At 32.6% G+C, this 12771-nt stretch overlaps 1 pseudogene; it reads right to left on the bottom strand.

Moving 5' to 3' along the window:
* Positions 1–10124: 10124 nt before the first annotated feature.
* LOC149168899 (small ribosomal subunit protein uS19-like) lies at positions 10125–10637 on the bottom strand (annotated as a pseudogene).
* Positions 10638–12771: the final 2134 nt, after the last annotated feature.

The following is a 12771-nucleotide window of genomic DNA, read 5'->3' as shown; positions in this document are numbered from 1 at the left end:
GTTACTATTAATTTTATTGTTAATATTAATATCAAATTATTAATAATCCTTGAACTTCCAGCTTACTTTCCCTGGTCCAAAGAACTGTCCACATAAATTAGTAATCTCTTATCAAAGATCCTCTCCACACAACGGGTTGAATTGATATTGAAATCCCTATCAATTTGTCCTACAATTTGGACGCCGCCCCCGCATTCAATGTAAATGTGAAATGACTGAAGAAAGAAAAGGCGACCATCGATCCTGCTCCTTTCGTCAATTTCCCTTAAAAGAGACCCTCCGCTTTGTCTCTTTATTTATGTCGCTCCGATAGCGACGCACGTGTTCTCACATCTCAACAGTTATCAGTCTTCGAATTCATATATTCTGCAGTGCGTAAGTTCTAGGCTACCCATAAGACGATAATAGCACCTCCAACCCCCACCTTTGTCTGAATCTTCCTTTCTTCCACATGCATATCAATATTGTCATATATATATATATATTGTTTGTGTTAATGTATGCCTATCAATATTTTTTTTGTTTGGGTTAATAGTTAATAATGATGGTGATTGATGATAAGTGAGTCACGGAAAATTTTAGGGGTGAATGTTTGCCTTTGGGCGAAATTAAGGGGTTTTAAATTTTTAGTAGGCGAATATTTTGTATCATAGTATATTTTTACAAATCACCTTAAATAGCCCGACTTATTTTAAGGGAGAAGGTAAAAAAAGGTAAATTTAGCCCTTGAAATTAGGGGTTACAACCTTTTTATTTAAGTGAACCCTATGGGCCAAATACCATATTTATAAAAGAGGTATAGTAAATTAATAAAAATTATAAATAAATGAGAGGTATGGTAAATAAATAAAACATTTTTTATATTTACTCCGTAAGTCACCTTATATACATGCAATGGTGTAAACAAATAAAAATATAAGTAAAGTGGAGGTATGGTAAATAAATAAAACATCTTTTTATACTTATTCAAAAGGTATGGTAAATAAATAAAAATATAAATAAACTAGACATATGGTAAATAAATAAAACCTTTTTTTATATTTAGTCCATAACTCTCATTCTATTTATGAAGGCTCAAAAAAGAGGTTTTATTTAAGTGAATCTTATGGGCCAAATACTATATTTGTAAAAGAAGTATGGTAAATTAATAAAAATATAAATAAACTAGAGGTATAGTTTTTTTTTATATTTACTCCATAATTCACCTTATATTTACGAACGCTCAAAAAATGCATTATATTTACATGAAACCTATGGGAAAAATACTATGGGACATATCCCATGGGCTAGATTATTAATAATACCATGCAAAAAAACATTATTTTTTTTTTTTTTTTGCTTGTTAAGACTAACCTACGTACCCACGGGGGATTTGAACCGGTGACCTATCGCAAGGAGTGCCTTAACAGCGCACCCATTCACCGTCAATCCAAAGCCCCGTGGGCTTGCAAAAAAACATTATTAACCATAATATTAGTATTAATAAAAATAAAAATGCAACATAGTATTCACGAGGAATGTAGCCTATTTAAATGGGGGAATTAAACCAACATAGATCCATCTTTACTCTGGATCTACTAACCTCTGAGAGGTATCAAATATTGTGATATGCAAACTAGCATAGAATGAAAAAATATTTGATCCCTCTCGGGGGCTAGTGGATCAAGAGTAAAAATGGATGTTGTAATTTAATGTGTGTTAAACATGTTAGCTTGGTTAAAATAGAAAATAAAATAAAAATGAACTATTAATTTTATTAATTTTTATAAATTACTAATAGTAATTTTTAAGCTCCAGGTTTATGATAACCCATGGTAATACCATGGTATTCATGAGAGCATAGACTATTTAAAGGGGAAATTCTATCATCTTAGATCCATCTTAATTCAGGGTCTACCAAGTGCTCAAAGGATAAAAATTGAGAGGAGAACTGCTGACCTACAATTTCTGAAACAATGTAGAAACAAGAAAATCATTCCTCCATTCACTCAGATAAAACATAGGCTCTTTAATCAATATAATAATAAATCATTTTTAAAATTAAGTCTGGCCCTAATTCTAAGTGAAATCAGGAGAACCAAGGCTGCCTTAGATAGGCTCAGTCGCTCTGCCCTTTCTGCTCATCTAAAACTAACCAAGATAATTAGCTTCGACCAGTGGAAAATAATTGATGCAAAGGTTGCCTTGAAAGGCCAGACAGAAGGTAGAATTGCCCGGGAAAGACAGTCCAAGAATCTGTCCAAATTAGAAGAAGGCGCAGGTTTACAACCATAGGCTGAGGTTGACAGTGAATCAGCTGAGGGAAGTGACTAGCTTCAAAGAAAAGCAACGCAGTAACAATTTCACCAAAAGAAAACTTGATAAATAGCCTAATCTCCTATGTTGCTTCCAGTAATCCCAAGGTAGATGATGGTAGTAATTACATGAGGAATATCGATGATCAAGAGCGTAGGGTCAAGACAAATCCCGCGGATGACAGCGCTAACATTTCATGCGTAATTTCCAGCAGTAAATACAATAGCAGGGTTGAAACTGTGATTGGCAAGAATGTTGAAAACACTGAGATCATGAACAACAAGCCACTAGAACGCATGATGGGCTGCGTTGTTTCCAGCACATCAGGTTATAGCAAGGACTGCGTTGTTTCCAGCGGTGGAAGCATAAACGATAACGCTCAAGGAATAGTATCAGTGTCACCAGAATGCATAAGGGATAGTGTGGTCTCCTGCGCTATTTCCTGCATTGTTTACAACAATCACGGTGAGAATACCGATGGCAAGGAGAATAGGAACAAGACCTGTAATAATGACAGCGCTAATATGGTAAACTCACCAAGTTACAGCAACCTCAATATTGAGAATACTAATGTTGAAACCGGTAAAACCATAGGCGGAAGTGGCGTTGAATCCGAAATTCACAAGAATGTTGAAACCATAAGTGATATTGGAATCATGAACGGTAGCATTGATGCTAGAAGAATTATTAGGAACCCCAATGTTCCAAATAAACATGATAAGAGAGTCATTAATTTCTCATCCGTAATGCTCACCCCTGAAGAAATTAATACCCTTAGCAAAGGATTGGGATTCACGGTCTCTCCGAAGAACATTCCATTTGAAAGCATCATCTGCAACATTGAGAATGGGACTCAGGGCCTTTCATTGAATAATAAGGAGATATTAAGACAAGAATGTTCCCTAGTTATGTTGAAATCTAAGTGGCCAAAGAGTAACTTAAATAAAGAGGGAAGGGAGGCTCTTAGATCTCTCCGTAATAATGATAAGATAGTTGTTCTTAAGGCTGATAAAGGAGGGGCCACTGTTGTGTTAAATAAGGAAGATTACATTCATAAGATGAATGAGCATTTAAATTGTGGGAGTTATAGAAGAATCAACTCCAACCCTATTCCCAAGGTGATAAAACAAGTCAAGAAGGCCATCATGGAAGCAAACCTTGAAGATGAAATAAGAAAGAAGCTGATTCCATCCTGTGAGGTTATTCCTAGAATCTATGGATTACCAAAAATTCATAAGGAAGGGGTCCCTCTTAGACCAATAGTTAACACCATTGGTTCCCCTACCTATGAATTAGCTAAGTATGTAGCTAAGATCCTAAAACCTCTAATTGGTAACACAGACTCTTTTATAAAAGAGTCAAATGATTTTGTAAAACTTATTAGAAACGAAAGGGTGGATAAGGATGATATTCTAGTAAGTTTTGACGTGATTTCTTTGTTTACAAGGATCCCTCTAGATGAAGCTGTTCATGTTATAAAGATAGCCACTGATCCTGAATACGGCAAAACTTTCAGAAATTTGTTTACGGTCCACTTTTTTAGCTTTTAAGATCACTATTATGAACAAATATCAGGAGTCGCCATGGGTTCTCCACTCTCACCTATTGTCACCAACTTATACATGGAGTACTTTGAAAGAAAGGCCCTTCACTCATACCCTTTGAAACCAGCTTGGTGGAAAAGATTTGTTGATGACACAAACTTAAAATGGACTCATGGCAAGGCTGAACTCGAGAAGTTTTTCAATCATCTTAACTCTATATCTTATGAAATCAAGTTTACTATGGAGCTTGAAGAAAATGGTAAAATCCCCTTTCTAGATGTATTGATCAGTAGAAAGGAGGATGGTACTTTGGGACACCAGGTCTATAGAAAGAAAACACATACTGATAGCTATCTTCACGCTAATTCATACCATCATCCATCCTAAAAATCTGGCATCTTAAACACTCTAGCTGTTAGGGCTCTCAGGATTTCTGACCCTGATCACCTAAATGAATAAATTGAACACTTAACCTCTGTCTTCAGAAACCTAGGATACAAAGGGTTGAGTATTAAGAAAGCTATAAGAAGAGCTAAGGATAAGGTCCTCTCTAAGTGTCCTCCTGAAAACAAGAAAGAAAATTGTGGAAAAGTTTACCTTCCATTCATCCAAGGGATTATGGATAAGATTGCAAATTTTTTAAGAAAGAATAACATAAACACCCAATTTACAACATGTGGAACAATAAGGCAAATGATGAGGTTAGTAAAGGATAACATCGATCGTCAACAACTCAAGGGTGTGTACAAGATTGATTGCTCTTGTGGCAAGAGTTATATTGGGGAAACAGGCCGGTCTCTGAAAATTAGACTTAAAGAGCATGGAGCTGATATAAAGAAGGAGAGGTCTCGTACATCAGTCCTTGCGGAACACTCATCCAAAACCAAACATCATGTGTATTTGGAAGGCGCTGAAACAATTGCAAGAGAGGATAATTATAAAAAAAGATAAATCAGAGAGGTCATCAAAATTATGAAATTTCCTCAGAACCTCAACATGGACAATGGGAGTGAGATTAGTGGAAATTGGCTTCCCCTAATTAGACAAATAAACCCCTCCAAGCCTTTAGAAGCATAGTATGAGAGGTTTTCAAAATTAATAAAATTAATTAATTTAATTTTAATTAGATTAATTAAATTAAATTAATTAAAATTAATAAGTTAATTTGTTTTAATCAATTTAATTAATTAAATTCATTAAATTAAATTAAATTAATTTTAATTAATTAAATTAATTCCAATTAAAATTAATTATAATTAGTTAATTAATTAAACTGAAAATTAATTATTAATAATAACCAAAATTAGCTTTAGATTAAAATAAATAAATAAATAAAAATTATAAATAAATAAATTAATTGATTTACTTATCAATTAGGCAATTAGGGTTAAATAAAATTATGCATTGAAAAATTTAGAAAATAATAATAATACAATAAAAAATAAATTATGAATTAAATTAATTAAAACTAAATTAATGAACTAATCAATTAAATTTAAATTAATTTATATTCTTAGGATTAATTAACTAAAATAAAAATAAAAAACAGTAAGAATTATAAATAAATAAATTAATTAATTAACCTAATTTATGAATTAAGTATATCAATTAAAATATTTTTATATTCTTAGGTTAAATAAAAATAAGAAAAAAAATTAAAAACAATAAAACTAGCCTAATCCCTATTATACATGTAATTAAGTAATTGAGTAATAAATAAAAATAAAATTAATTTTGATAAAATAAAATAAAATAAAACTAATTATAAAAATAATAAAATTTCATCACATTATATAAATAAACTTACAATTAATCAGTTAAGTAAAACCATTGGAATAATTAAATCAAAAGTAATCTAAATTAAAATAATTAAACCAGAATTATTATAATAAATTGAAATAAAAATTAAAATTAAAATTAAAAAAGAATTCATATATAAGTGCCAGCTTCTTTATAAATCAAGATCTAGGCTTATTTATACTATGATCAAAAGATTCTTCTCTCAACGAACTATCATTCATATTCTATCTTAGTCCTCATGATGGACCCTCTTTGGGGTTTGAAACGTCGACAAAATAAACACAATATTGTGGATAATCTAGATCATGCTACTCCAGATTTCATCCCCCTAAGAGTGGTAGATGTGGAGTTAAGATGGATATAGGTTGATTTTTATGATAATGAAGATATTAAATAGACTTAGGAAATTATATTGTAAAAACATCTTAAGGTGAATGGTTAAAGCACAGAGATTGGACAAGCATATTTGTATACTTATGTTTGAAATTGAAACAAATCTAGGGCTAAAAGGAATGGATTGATTGCACTAGTAATCCTTCCATAACTTTCCAACATAGGCTGGAGTGAGCAGATTGTAATTTGGGTAATTTTTGTAACTGCAAATAGGAACATACTTGTGTATTGGCAGGGTGGTTATGAGGTTCCTAGAAGTGATGAATTTGAATTTTTCTTGGTTTTATATATAGTATTAGGTTTTTTCTCATTCTTCTCGTGAATGACACGGGTGAATTTTATCCTACACCCACTAGGTTATCGATATGTAATTTTAGTAACTTTTATTTCAAAAGATATTTTAAAGAAATGTAATGATTTAAATATTCTAATGGAATTCTGCATTTGTGGTTTACCTATACAGATTCCATGGAGAATTATTAGTGGTGTGACATCAATTGTCCCCAAGCAGAGGCTTTAATTTTATTCTTTTTTGGAAGCAAATACTTTCTTCGAACATTTTTGAGTTCCATGAAAAATTTGAAAGTCCTAATAGTATTCAATTATGGGTTTAAGAGAGACATAGTATTCAATTATGGGTTAAAGAGATCCACACTGAATGATCTATCATCCTTATCTTCACTTAGTTTAAGACTATTCACTTGGAGACGCTGCATGTGCCCCCACTTCAAGAGCATAGTAAAGTCATGTAGAAATTAGAGAAGATATCTTTAAGCTTTTAGTGAAGATTGGAAAAATGTCTGGGTTCAATAACACCTAGTCAAGCATTAAGCTTCCAATAATGCTAGATTTTAACCTGGAGCACTTTTGTGATTTGGAGGAGATGCCCCGTCATATTTGTGACACATCTTCAATTGTGAATTGGACTATTACTAACTGTCATTTCCTTCGAAAGTTACCTGATGACTTGGGGAACCTCAACTCTTTAAGAATGTTAAGGAAGGAAAGAAAGTACATTATGCTAAGTTCTCTTATGCCTTTCAAGTTTTTCTTGGATATCTACAATGTTTTAGGTAGGAAAGTACATTCTGTTAATGAAAATTTTTCTTGAAAGAAAGGCCCAATTTCAAATTCTAATGCTTTCAAAAAACATTGTATAACTGTAATGTTTCTAAAAGGAAAGCATATTTTTTCAATTTAAGTATCATGATTCCGTATTCCAACTTATTTTTCAGTAACCCAATAGGCTTTGTAACTTTGAATAAATCCATGTCTTTTGATAAGATCCTCTTCCAAATTAGAACGTAGTTTCCTTTTGGCAATAACCACATACAATGTCTTGATTTTGTTATTGAGAAAATAAAGGTTGTGAAACAAGCCTGTGCCATACAAGGACTTGATTCATTGATTATATATCAATTATGGCTCTTGATGTAATAATGTCTTGATTTTGTTGCTTGAAAATAGAGGTTATGCTTTACTATTTCACAGAATCTCTTATAATATTTCCATAAGTATTGAATTGTAATCTCAGTGACTGAGGGATGACAATAATGACAAAGGTAATATTCCATGGTTTGAAGTTCCCCTCTTACTAAATATTTAAATATATCACCACAATTTAACTGTTAGTTAAAGGAATTGTATTTGATTTGTAAACAATTCATTGCTTGATTTATAGATTTTGATTTTTTCCCTTTTTTATTTTTTTCTCAGAATTGGTATGAGATATCTTCCAAGATTTGGGTTCCCTAGTTTCCCCACCATAGCTACGAGGTTCAAATGCTATCATTAAATATTCTCGGAACGTTACAACTTTTCTAGTAAGTGTGCTTTGAAACATTGTTGTTGCTTTTCCATGGTGTTAATGCAAATAAGCACTGTAGCTAGTGCCATTATTTAGTTTAAGTGCCAAAATCTTGGTGGTCCTGTAATGATGGAGTGATTGTTTTCTAGCTACTAAGGCCATATGCATTTTTATCTCTTATGTTGTCCTGAGATATTCAAATTTAGAATAAGAATTGAGGTCTCGTTTCCACTGTAGATTGCAATCAGTTTCTTGAACATAATATATAGTAGATTATCTTTTACTAATCAACTGTGGATGTGATCCCTCGTAGGAAAGGAAATTCAAAGTGACACTGATTTCACACTGATTTGTCAAAATGGAGGCAAGAGAAAAGGAAACTTTGTATTCAACAATGCTCTTAATTTCATATGTACATGCACAAACATATTAGTAGAAAATATTGAAGGGTTGCCTAAGTAATATTTTCCATTCCACCACATTCTTTACAGCTTGTAGATAAATAACTCGAAAGAATTCATTACACTACTTTTTATTCTTTATTAATCAGTGGTTAAGATTTTGATATTGAACTGGCTAAGATTTTTCTTCCTTATGTGGAATTGTGTGTTCTATAATGCTTCTTTTCCATTCACTATGTATAGCATATAAAGTGTGTCTAATGGAGTAAGAAGATTGGAAAGTCTTGTGATCCTTTAACTATGTTACAATGCAGAAACCCAATGGGGCAGGGTAGGTGCATTCCCACAAAGGGGTCACAAATACCAAAGTTGGTATTGGCTAGTGCCTAGAAAATTTCCTTTGGACCTTTACCATTGTATTAACAGTGAATCTGGAGAGGATTCTAATATTATCTTTATAAGATTTATATCAGTTAAGATTGATGAATAAAATTCATGAGACATGAGCTAGGATGTCCTTGCAAGGTGGTTGTTGATTATTGGAAGCTATGATGGCCATTATGTCAGGCCAAGTGGTCGCACTCCCTTGATCATGAGCAAGATTGTGATAAAGATGGAAGACTTCATAGTCTATATTGTTTGTTTAGCAGTGATAGTTAGTGGGCTCATTCACAAAAGCTTCTATTTCACTAATCCTTTTTATAGGGTTGTCAAATTGAATTTCCAAAGGTTTTAATTACACTATAGAGTCAAGTTCTAAGAGAGTTGTGATTCACAATGTTATAGCAGCTATGACACTTGAATGAAGACAAGCATAGTAGAGGTATCCGACTCTGTTATAAGCTTACCTGCATATTATAAGGGACTTGGTTGGCTTTTTTATAATTTTAGAAACAAGTTCCATGTCATGGAAATGTGAAAAAAACAGTGATGTTGCCACCATGTGGCTCTTGTCATATATGGTTTTATAATTTTTCAAAAAATTCTCTAAGAGTTCACAATGCTAAGATTCACTAGGACTTTACAAAGTTTTATTATTTAGTGAAAGACTCGCCAAGATCTTACAAGATTTTATAATTGAGTAAAATATTTGCCATGCCTAGTGAGAGATTCGGCAAAAAATTATATATACATATTATATTATTGATAAAATCGCCTTCCATTTTTCCTATATACCATGGAGATTCGCCCATTTATTATAAATATAAATTTAGGGGGGCTTCTTAAAATTTTCCTTGCAGTGAGTATTTTTTATTTTTTATTATTTCTTAGGTTAGTACAAAAAATCTAAGATATTGTAGTATAGGTAGGAGTTTAAATTAATATAATATTTAAAACATTTGTGATTTTTTTTGGTTTAGATGTTACTTGTAATATAATGGTGTTATTAACACTATCATATTAATAAATGTGGTTGATATATGCCGTAGGTGTCAACTTATTTGAATAAATTATCATCATTATTTCATTTTTCATCAAAGCTCAAAAATACATAATATTATATGAACTTAGAAAATACATAATATTATATTAAATATTGTTTGAATAATCTATTTCTTATAAATAAATAAAAATACAGTAAAATGGAAAATTGATCCTCGATTAAAACTATTTGAAAAAGAAACTCTGAAATGCATTGTATAAATCTAGTTGGCCTTTATGTTAACTCAAAAGCTCCCAAAATGCATTGTACGATAACTATAAAAAACTACAAGATGTATTGGATAAGCCCGTAAACTTTGTGTTGACTAAGAAACAAATAGATACATTGAAAGGATTTACTAATGTGAATATGGAACCAATTATCTGTGCCTATACTTGTAAGATGGAACCAATTAAGAATACCCCACTACATATCCACCATATCAAATGATCTAAGTTGGTCTACTTCAAAGGAATAAACCTAGAGGAGTGTGTAGCACCAATACCAAGTCTTCCATGCTTAACTGGCTTATACAAAATACAAACTATGTTAGATAATGGTCAATCATCTCAAGCTTGATTTCGACCTGATTGAATATCTTCCCATTGTAAACATCGATAATGCACCCAATCATCTCTGGAACAATTATCATGTTATAGAGCTGGGTTCTAACTAGCTCTGGTTTCACCACTAATACACACAATCATCTCTGGAACAATTATCCTGTTATGGAGGTGGGTTCTAACTAGCTCTAGTTTCTCACCTGCAGGAGCCTCCTATTTCACCTTATGAAGCTTCTTGATCAAGGCCATTGGATGACTCTTCAAACCTCGCTGGAGCCTTCTTCAAGCACGAGCATGGAAGAACTTGACGAGCTATTCAGAGATCATGCCCAAAAGGGCATCCAGATCAATGCCCTTGAATGTTCTCTTCTTCGATTTCATTATTCCGATATCCACATCCACATTTTCCATGGCTACAGTTGAACCAATAGGCGACACCTCTTGTCTATTCTCACAAATATAACGCATACCTTATCTCAATCATCCATGCCTATCGATTGACATGTCGAAACAGAGTGATGATGATATGCCCAAGGATATGGATTGCATGAAATCAAATGATCAGATTCCAATTAGTTCACCATTGTGTTGAATTTCCAAAGGATATGGATCATATGAAATCAAATGATCATATTCCAATTAGTTAATTGTTGCCTAACAAGTGGATAAATAAAGCATAATTAAATTTTATAGGTTATTCTTGTGTTTGAAACTGAAAAATTATTCAAATACTTTTCATATCATCTAAGTATTAGATGAATAATATTATTTTGAAATCAAATATTTCCTTCTGATTTACTTGAAAACCAAAATTCCTCAAGCCCAATTCCAACATTGACCTCGCCTACAGCATAATTATACATGTATAAAGGTTATTCACTATTAGACATGTAATTTTGGGGGAAAGTTGAGAATAGTGAAATAAAAATATTATGGATAAGATCACAAACACTTATATGTTAATAAAGCTTTGGATTTATGTAATGATATTATGTAATGAGAGGGATTATTTGCATAGATGAAGTAATAATATTTTTTCTATAATGAACAAACTTAAGTGATTATCTTTTTAAAAAAGAGATATCCAATGTATGAGGATGCAACAAATTTCCATCGACATAGAAGAATTATTTAGGCTAGGGATATTCATGCACATATTACAAATGGATAATGTAGACAATCCAAATAAGCAAGCTAATTGTCATGTGGATGTGTGATTAGAAAGATAGTTGAGGAATGTTGTTAAGAGAATCCTATGATATATTTAGGATATGTGAAGGGCCTTGTAACAACCCTGGTTAAAAATCCATGTAAAAATTATAAGACCAAGGTCATGGGACATGTATTACAAGCTGAATGATGGGAACAACATCCTAGTGGGTGTTCATTTCGGTTATTATGGCTAAGGAAACTGGAAAACACAATACAAAAGGATTTGGAAAGGCATGAGACATTTATTGGCATTTATTATGAAAATAAAGGAAATTGGGAGAAATGGAAGATGGAAGGTCACAGGTTGCATGTGAGGAGGAAAATTAAGGAAAATAATAGAAATTAAAGAAAATAGAGGCCTCATTGATAAAACGTCTTCTGAGAACAAGTTGGCAAGATTTTTCTCAGGTTTGCATTGGATCAAGAAAGGAACAAGCAAGCAATAAGCATATACAAAAGTATTCTTTGCAGATATCGATTTTCATGTGTGTTTTCCTTGTTAGATTTGGTATGCATGGTATTACATGTGGTTCTTTTTTTTCATGTTATGAGTTTTTCGAGGTGTGATAGTGTTTTCAGCCTAGCCTTTCCATTTCGGATAGACATGGTGTGATGGGGTTCTCATGTTTTGGTTGAGCTGGATTGCGAGATGGATTCAAAGCTGAGTGAGTTGGATCTTTGAATGATAGATGTAACACCCTCCTCCCACATCCACCCAAGAAACCATCCAACTAGGGTAAACATGCAAAGAGAGGCCACTATGATATGATTTGACCTCCTAAGTCAGATTAAGGAAGTGGAACCGACGAAAACACACAATACAAACATCCAACATCACCAACAAAATTTTCATAAGACAAGTTAGCCACTCAAATAGCCTGTCCCTCGGTCCCAGTATTGTTTTAGGTCGCTTGGGCCATAGTCGCTCCCAAGCTATGGGTAAGGGAGTGACCAACAACCTAAAGTCACTCTCATAGGCCTTCCTGCGAGTGACTGTGGACCAAAATTGTCATTGATTTTCTAGTGACCCCGAGATTTAAGCCTCTTTTTTATACTCAGAGCTCAAGACACTGCCCATAACTGATCCATCTCTTCGAATCAGTAAAGTAACATGGAAATGTAAGTATTAAAGAAAATACTTGTTCAAGACCTTAACTAGATCCCTACTAGCCATGACAAGCATTTCATCAAACATATTGTCAACAAGTAATCCATAAGTGTAAATAACAGAGTTAATCATAGGGATATCATACTTATCTAAGAATCACTATGAACCATTGTTTCCTCATGTAATTTGCTGCATTATCATATATTAGGTCATAGACACATTATC

This window comes from Pinus tabuliformis, chromosome 4_2 (assembly GCF_031772625.1).
Source record: "Pinus tabuliformis cultivar Carrire ecotype Pingquan chromosome 4_2, CPIR1, whole genome shotgun sequence".
Taxonomy (NCBI): domain Eukaryota; kingdom Viridiplantae; phylum Streptophyta; class Pinopsida; order Pinales; family Pinaceae; genus Pinus; species Pinus tabuliformis.
Note: the sequence above shows the minus strand (reverse complement) of the source record. Positions and strands in the feature narration are given on the sequence as shown.